Below are 9,310 nucleotides of genomic sequence, written 5' to 3' on the forward strand. Positions count from 1 at the left end.
GGTCTCTGTGCACTGAGAGCAGCTTGCAATACAATGGGTTTTGAGAGCTGGTAGCTTCCCAAGCTTTGAAGCACCTGGCATAATAATGGCTGTGCTGATGGATGACCTGATGTGTTATACAGAGTATAGCCTATCAGCATCATACTGATGGATTCTTTCCCGTACCTAAAGGGAGAAGATTTTGAAAGGGAGCCCTATTTCAACATTAAGGGAAAAACAACAGGGTTGGAGAGCTGTGGCGGAGTGATGTATTGCTATACTATAGCTTCTACTTCTGCATATAGCTATTAGAGTTTGAATGTTTCCTTTTCTCAAATAAGCATTTTCAAAGGTTAATAAGATGGAAGGCAGGAAGACCGACACTGTAATAGGTGGTCTTAGATGCGCAATTATATTGAGCAGAATAATAAGTTAGGTGAGTTGCTCTGTTGCAATTCTTCAGTGTTTGTGCAAGATGAAGCAAACATGCTGTAAGGGATATATCAACATCACTTTCACTTTGGAAAATTAGGAATACAAACCACAGAATTCCTTATGGAACATGACTACCAGTAGTATAGTGCACATGAAGCAGCAGTGACATTATTTCTCAGTAAGCTATATTTATGATGTAATTTGAAAAACCTTCAGATAACATTTCTGAGAACCCTGATATTGAGGCCTCTTAAGAAAAAGTACAGAAATCCTTGCAGGTGGTGGATGTCATATTCACTAGCTACAGCATAGATCAGGTATCACAGGGCACTTTTCTACATGAGCAGGTTGCAATCAGTTCATTCAGAGCAGAGTACAGATGATTTGACATTTCTGTTCTGGTCACAAATCTGGTCACACAGAAGTAGTACAGCCTAATGCCCAGGTGGTAAGCATTGTTAAAAGCAGGTTTTACTAGTTTGGACATTAACTGCATTTACAAATTATAGGCAAAGCTGAAAGCGTGGGCAGAATGTGTCTGTCTGTTTTCATCAATATAAACACATATAAGTGTCTGTGCATCACTTTCTCTGCTTTTTGTTGCACTACCTTACATGAACTGAAATGCAAAGTGCCATTATTTCTAATACTGCAAAAAGTAATTGTATTTCTCCATCTCTCAGATATACTGAAAACCTTGATCAGTGCTAATCACGCAGGCAGGGAGGTGGATTCAAAAGGTGCAAGGTTTTGTTTGTTCTCAGAATGAGGCAGCACTGAAATTGCTCTGTATCAGCTTTTACACAAAATTTAAACGATCATGAAAATTCTGATTCTGTAATTACTAGTGAGGGAACAAAGGCCCAGACAACACGAGCTCTTTTGGAAGGGAAGAAGGAAGGTTTGGGAGATCCCTAGCCACAGGAGTTTCGAGAGGATCATGCAGTAGGTAGCTAATTACATTCAGGGGAACCACCTCACTCCTTCTGGTTTCTTAAGTAATTCAGTCATCTAATTAGAACCAACCACAGAGCACTGATAACAAAGGGGAGCCCATATGATATATGACAGTTATTTAACTTGCCTTGGAGTCAGACAAGAAACATTATGTCTCTGGCTTCAGGCAACTGAAACAAGAAAACCACAATTAGAGAGCTGTGTAAGAAAAACAAAAGTCCATGTGTGGCAAGGGAAAGGATGCTTTGGTACTATTGTGATAGACACAGGTGACACCAAGTATGTCAATGTCTTAAAAAATCATTGTCATTTATATACGCTTCCCTCTAATTTGCACTTCAGAGACTTACTGAGGACAAAAGAAGCTGTGAGTATGACTTGCTGTGTAAAGCACTATATTTTTGTGTGGCAAGTCTGAAGGGGAAAGATCTTTACTGCCTAGGCTTAAAATAGTAATGACCATCTACTCAGACTAGGACTGACAAAAAGAAAAAGAAAGGGGAAAAAATGAGTGAGCTGTCTTTTAAATTCAATAAAGAATAATATAGAAAGAACTTTATTTTCATGGCATGCAGTTCTATAGGGACGCATGGGATCGTATACTATATTCTGGCTGTAAGTGCAGAATTTTCCTCCTGCACAGATTCAGGGCCTGTTAGCCTGTCCATCTGCCCTTTTACAAGAGAAATACTCTGTTAGTATTTAAATGAAGGTCAAGAAGAGACAAATAAAGAAACAGATGCAGCGTTAAGGCATGGTGTATCAATGAAGGTACAGCCCTGCTTTCATTTATGCCAGCTGCATAATGGCCAGAGAACTGAAAATGCATCCAGAGGTTGACATGACAGAAGGACAACATGGACTGGACATACCAGCTACAATTTTGGAAGCAAGAGGCAGAACATTACACAGGTATTATTCTCAGTATAGTATTTTTCACGTGGAATCCTCCATTAGCTACTATATAGGCTTTAAGGTCAGATTGCACTACCAGTGTTGGATATTGCAGTGACAGCAGGTGATGAGTCTGAAACCTTTGCTGGGAGCAAAAGAAGCTACGTAAAAGATTCACCATGTAAAATGTGATGGATTTTGTATGGCAAGGTTCAATTCAGTGTCAATATTTAACACCATTACACCTCATATTGAGAATGTGAGAGCGTGGCAAGTAGTCATGTTCAAGAGATAAATGTTTATCAGCCATGGCTAACTGCAGCATGTAAATTAGCATGAGGTTTTGTCTTGCTTACTCACAGTGCATAAGCTCTCCTGTAGTTCCACTGAAATGAACAGGAGAAGTTGAGAGTGAGTTACCACCCAGAATGGGTGAGTAAATTCGAATCTAGCTTTTAATCACCTAAAAATACAGATTTTGTGCTCTCTAGCCAATCAATAGATCAGCAGTTTTTTCACTGTTTTCCTGACCCATATGTTCTCAGTGAAATTTTTTCCCATCTCCTTATTTCTTTTTTTGTTCCCTTGTATTTGGTAGATCTTTCTAAAACTGCAGCTGTCAAACTGGTTCATCGGAATGAGGCATGGAACAATGAAAAGCTTCACAGCCCAGGGTGCTTGGTGACAAACAGTGCTTTGGTGAAAGCCTTCCACTTTTTCACAGCCTTCATGGCCAGAAAGACTTTTGACCTCAGAAGCACTCTCAAAAGGAACATTTATCCAGAGAATGAATGCAGGGGAAAGTTATCTGAGCCACTCAGCAAGTGATCCATCACTTGGGACCGTTTCTCCCACATTCACTGTGGAGCTTCAGGAGAACTTTTCAGTGGAAACCTTCTGCCACCATTAATCAGAATCAATCATTTCATTAATGAACATACAGATTTTAGGAGATGTTTTATTTTTAGAGTAATCCAAGTATTTAATTAGTTTAGCTTTAAGCTTCATTTTAGGATATTAAGGGATAGATCTGAAAAACAGCTCAGAAGCACTGGTCAAACCCAGAGTTACGGGGAATATATGCTTGCATATTTGGTGCATGTTTCACCAAAATAAACGGTGTCTTTTCAGAAAGTCTCCAAAACAGTGGGCTTCAGTTCCATCTGTCTGTGGCATTTGCCACATTCTGCTTTTGAGTTGTCTTTTATTTGTTCCAATTAGATATATCTATAGTGACCCTGCAAAATAGATGTGACGAGGATTCTCTTATGACCTTGAGGCCAAAGGACACACAGAGGTGCCATCTACATCACATTGTGCTTAGTCCAGAGGCTTCTTGACACTCAAGGTGGTTTTAGGACATGGTTACTGTGTGTTGTACATGCCTCTGTTTAAGGGTCTGAAACAATGCAAGGAGCCTAAAACTAAGGAAATGTAAAAGGTCAGGATATATTACAATAAGGCAAAGAGTTTGAACACATACAGCCTGCAAAGATATTGATGGAGGGATGTATAGAATGGAGGGATACAAGCATCCATGGCTGCCCAGAGAAGCTGCAGATGCCCCATCCCTGGAAGTGTTCAAGGCCAGGTTGGATGGGGCTTTGAGCAACCTGGTCTGTTGGGAGGTGTCCCTGCTCCTGGCAGGGCAGTTGGAACTAGGTGATCTTTAAGGTCCCTTCCAACCCAAACAGTTCTGTGATTCTATGATTCTTGCATATGATATGGTGTCTTCCATCTTCAGATTTCCAGTCACAGTAGTGCAGTCTAAGCTATTTTTCTGTCCTTTAAAAATATGAGTATTTCCACAAGCATTCCAGCTGTGCTATTCATACCATTCAGTGTCCATGATAGTTGTACAGTCTTGGACCTTTTACCTTTGGAGGAATAATCTGTGAGGCACAGCTAGACAGTTCTAGGTGCCTTACACACATGAAATTTTATGTAATGTAAATCACTTTATCATGAAAAAGGTTGATCAATACTAACACAGTAATGTGGGATCCAAATTTCCTAATGTGCATTACACAGACCAGCAATAAAAATAAAAAAAAAATAAAAATACAACTTTTGGCCACTAGAATAGTCCCACCTTCTAGCTTTGCATTTTCCTGAACTCACAGAAATAGCACAAGCTCAATATTTGCTTGGTTGGTGTATACATGTGTACATACGGACCAAAATAGAAGCACAGAAAAAGAAATAGCAGATTACTTTGCTAATGCCTGTATGTAATAAGAAACCAGTTTTAGGAACAAAGCTAGTGTATGTTTTACTGATATCAAAGGTCACATTTTCTTTAGCTGGTGATTAGTATATTACTTAAAATATTCCCTCAGAAAGTTCATTCACAGGGTTTTTTGAGTCCAGTGAATGTCAAGCGCCATTGGAGAAACATATTACCTGACACTAATAGGGTTTTTTAAAGAAGCAGACAGTGTTACTAATATCCCTATTCTGGTCCCATAGATAAGGAGCCTTTTTAATGCTTTGCTTTGTAGTAAGTGAAATTTCTCATCCTTATTTCAGATAAAATGTCAGTGGTTACTGAAAGCACATCTGAGCCTTCAGTTTAACAATTTATTAATGGAGTGGGGTGCACTACACACTTTCCAGTATCCCATTTATTTATTCTAAATTTTAGCCAACAGCTATGATACCTGTTACATTCCTTAGTAACTCAATGGTCTATGTTCCAAATATGTTGCTTCACAGTAAAGCTGGAAACAAGTACTGAAATAATACAGAACTTATTTCTTGCCACGACCAGTCTCTACTTAAGCTAATCAAACACACAGTTCCCAGATTTGAAAACGTGAATCTAACTTCATGGGTACATTCAGTGTATCACACGGTGAAGTGCTCTTGTATGCTATATCTGCCATATCACCTTTTGCTTGAAACAGTCAAAAAAATAAATAAATAAGAGCATATAAACCACAAACCATGATCATAAGTTCTGAAAGATCCAACAACATTCTTTTGCATGGTTAAATACCAGTATAGAACACCAGAGAGTACTTTGGTATTTTTAGGTTTATGATGGTTTGTGTGTGTATGTGTGTTTGTTGTTGTTGTTTATTTGTTTTTGTTTTGTTTTGTTGGCATTATTCTGTCCTATGGGCTTTCACTAATGAATTGATGAATTCTACTCATTTACTTTATAACACAGGAATATCCCTGTCGATGTCCTCTCAGTGACATGCAGAAATCTCTACCTGTGTGGCAATGACTCAGAAACAAGCTAAGACAGCATAATACTTGAATTGACACAGCATATAAGATTATCACAGAATCACAGAATGGTTAAAGTGGGATGGGACCACTGGAGGCTATCTGGTCCAACCGCCTGCTCAAGCAGGGCTACCCAGCAGAGCAGGTTGCCAGGACCCTGTCTAGGCAGCTTTTGAAGATCTCCAAGGAGGGAGACTCTATCACCTCTCTGGGTAACCTGTGCCAGTGCTGCATCACACACATGGCACAGAAGTGCTTCCTGGTTGAAACACAGAACCTCCTCCCATGTTCCAGCTTGTGCCCATTGCCTCTTGTCCTAGCACTCGGCACCACTGAAAAGAGCCTGGTTCTGTCCTCTTTGCACCCTCCCTTCAGGACATTGATAAGATCCCCACAGAGCCTCCTCATCTCCAGGTAGAACAGTCCCAGCTCTGTCAGCTTCTCCTCATAGGAGAGGTCTTCCAAGTCCCTTGATCATCTTGATAGCCATTCATTGGACTTTCTCTAGTATATCCAGGTCCGTCTTGTACTTGGGGGTCCAGAACTGTACTCAGTGCAGTAGCTCCAGCCTCTACAATGCTGAGTAGAGCAGAAGGATCACCTCTTTTGACCAGCCGGCAATACTTTGCCTAATGCAGCCAAGAATGCTGTTAGCCTTCTTAGCAGCAAGGGGACATTGCTGACTTGTGTTCAACTTGGTGTATACAAGGACTCATAGGTGCTTTTCTGTCAAGCTGCTTTCTAGCTGGATGGCCATCTGTATGTCCTCGTGCCTGGGATTGGTCCTCCCCAGCTGCAGGACCCTGCACTTCTCCTTGTTGAACTTCATGAGGTTTTTGTCAGTCCACCTGTCAAAGTCTCTCTGGATAGCTGCATGGCCCTCTGGTGCATCAGCCAGTCCCCCTAGTTTTGTGCCATGCACTCTACACCTGCAGTATGTCCAAGCTGTTTGTTTTTTTTTTCCAACCTGGTCATGTCTGATAACATCCAGGACAGCATTCGGCTAGCTGGACTAGCACTGAAGGCAAAGTTCTGGTGAATATTGTTAAGAAAGCATCCAAATACCTATAGGGCCAGGAGCAAATAACTGAATAATCCAAAAGTCAGTCACAGATCACACCTACTTGTCCAGTAACTGAGTCAGATATCCATATCCATCACCACACAAAGCAAAGCATCACCTGTTGGAGAGAGCTTACCAACATCCTTATGGTGGAGAAAAGAGAACAGGTTCAATGCCATTTGATTGTCATGAAAACTTTTTTCTTTTTTTTTTTTTTTGTCATTGAAAGTATCAGAAAAATTCCTTAAAGAGAAGACTCAGATGAAATTCTGAGATAAACCCATAGCCATGGTCTCCCTGAGAATCTGTAGTACTGAATCTTCACTGCAGTCATCAATAATACTCCAATAATTTGTCCTTACATGAGTCCTTGCTTTAACTCTTCAAAAATTCTTGTAACATTTTTTGTTCCTTAGCTACAGATGATTAAATGTAAATTGTGAACAGTCCTTGAATTTTAACAGGCAGAAATACATTCATTCACAGAAGGATGGAGGCTTGAGGAAGACTTATTACTTAAGAATAGTTTCCGGAGGGAAAGTGCTTAAATGTCACAGTTGAGACACTGAAAATAATTTAGGTACAATCACTGTGACTGTTTTTTGCTTATTTTTTAGACATTGGGGAAAAAAAAAAAAAAATCAGCAAGCTTTGTAAAGCCTGAATGTTTTATTATGTTACATATCAATGCTGTAAAATGTATTTCTGCCTTTACCTTCCATCAAGTACTAAGAATTTCTGTTCTCTAACTTGGTGATTTCTGATAACTGTTCACTTACAGCATAACTTCTTCGGATGTACCAATCTTTACTTAGGTGGGGGTGATAAGTCAATAAGATGCAATATAACTATGCATTGAAAGACATGAATTTTGCTATACTTACAGATATATCTTCTATACCTGCACAACAAGAACTTGCTGAAAGCTGCTCTTAAATGTGTATATCATACTGGTTCATAAATAATGAAATGTGAGAAAAATGACACAGGAATCAAAATAGTAGTTACAGATTAAAAAAAAAAAAAAAAAAAAAAAGTATACTATTTGTATACTATTTTTACTGTTTTCCTGGATAATATTTCCCAGAATTAATCTAAGTTTATGCTATATTTCATATCCAGCCATTCCTAAATATACATATCAATCCATATTGCTGACACTGTGCTTCTTTTGGGCTGCCAGCAGATTACATCCTCACCGTGGTTTCACCACTGGCAAGAAGCCTAGGAGAGAAGTTTGCAGATGGAAAGGGATGAAGAAATTCCCAAATAATCTGTTCTGTTCTGGTCAGGTTCTTATACCATGCCCACCGCCATTGCATCAGGGACCTTGCTGAGCTGATACATTGGGGCCCTGCTTGCAAAGCACAAGATCTCAGGTCTGAAATAATGATGGATGAACATGAGGTTTTGGTTCAGTTACAGGTCTGGGAAAAATTAAGAACAGTTCTAATTTTATCAGAATGAATTCACCCATCCCTATTATAGAGCTGGTGAGTTTTTTTTTGTTTGATTTTTGTTGTTGTTGTTTTTTTCAGCATTAGAATACTGTTGCATAAGCATAGTGACTAAATGATAAATGCCTCTAATGAGGGTGGAGTAATGGGCTTGAACTACTGTAGACAACTCCACTCAAACTGCTGTTCATCACTCAGAACTGCTAACTTCAGCTTTGTGGTATACTAGTAAGATAGACATTATTTTCCCTCCTCACCTTCCATGGTTGATGAAGTGCTGTTAAAGGAAATGTCATTAAAAATAGAATCACAGGGACTAGCTATATATATTAGAGTGATGCATTAGAACATAACCTGTCTCTCTGAACTTTTCATGCTGACCTGACTATCTTTTTCCAGAGTTTATTGACACTCTATATTAAAAATACTTATCAAAAAAAAAAAAAGCCTTGATTACTGATGGTACATTTATTCATTATTAGGTGAATTACAATTAGCTTGGATTTTAACATCTATTCATAATGTTAGCAGAGGGCAACTTGCAGCAGAATAAGGGTTTGACCCAACACAGGGTTGTAAGCTTTCCACTTACCAATGAATTCTATTATCAAATGCTATGAAAAAAAAAAAAAAAGTGCCTGCCAGCTGTGGCTTTATTATGTTTTCCCAGAACTAATAATGGGAAAGCTGTGGAAGTTTTTCTTTTTTTCACTTTTGTGTGTGTGTGTGTGTGTGTTAGCCAACAACAACAGCAACAAGAACGAAAACCACAATCTTTCGTTTCTCTCAGAAATATATATTTTTTTTTTTCAGAAGGTGATCTAACTAGAACAGCAGTGTTATTACTACTAAAATTAGGAACCTCAGTTTTAAGCTGAAACTTCCTTCCAGCAAAGCACTCCTGAGGTATCAGGAGCAGTTATTTCTCTGACATGATGTAGATGCAAAGATAAGGTGAACTGATTTGGATGAGTGACTGTGCAGCACAGAACGAATGTGTTTACCCATCTACCGCTGGCATTTTCCTACCTTTGCATCAAACATCACACAGTGAGCCATGCTGTATTCCAGCTATTTTGTGAATTGACCACAGACAAGTTTAAGTGAAGGAAAAGCTTCCACTTACCTCAATGCCCTCTATAATCTCTTTTATGATTATCCAGCTGTGTGCTGCAAGAAGCACATCAATGCCAACAATTTGTTTCTGACTGAGATGGCAATATCAAAACCCCTGATTTGAAATCCTTCAGACATGAATCAAACTTTGTAAAGCTGTAATAGTTTTACCCTT

Source organism: Anas platyrhynchos, chromosome 3 (genome assembly GCF_047663525.1).
Source record: "Anas platyrhynchos isolate ZD024472 breed Pekin duck chromosome 3, IASCAAS_PekinDuck_T2T, whole genome shotgun sequence".
In the NCBI taxonomy this organism is placed as follows: domain Eukaryota; kingdom Metazoa; phylum Chordata; class Aves; order Anseriformes; family Anatidae; genus Anas; species Anas platyrhynchos.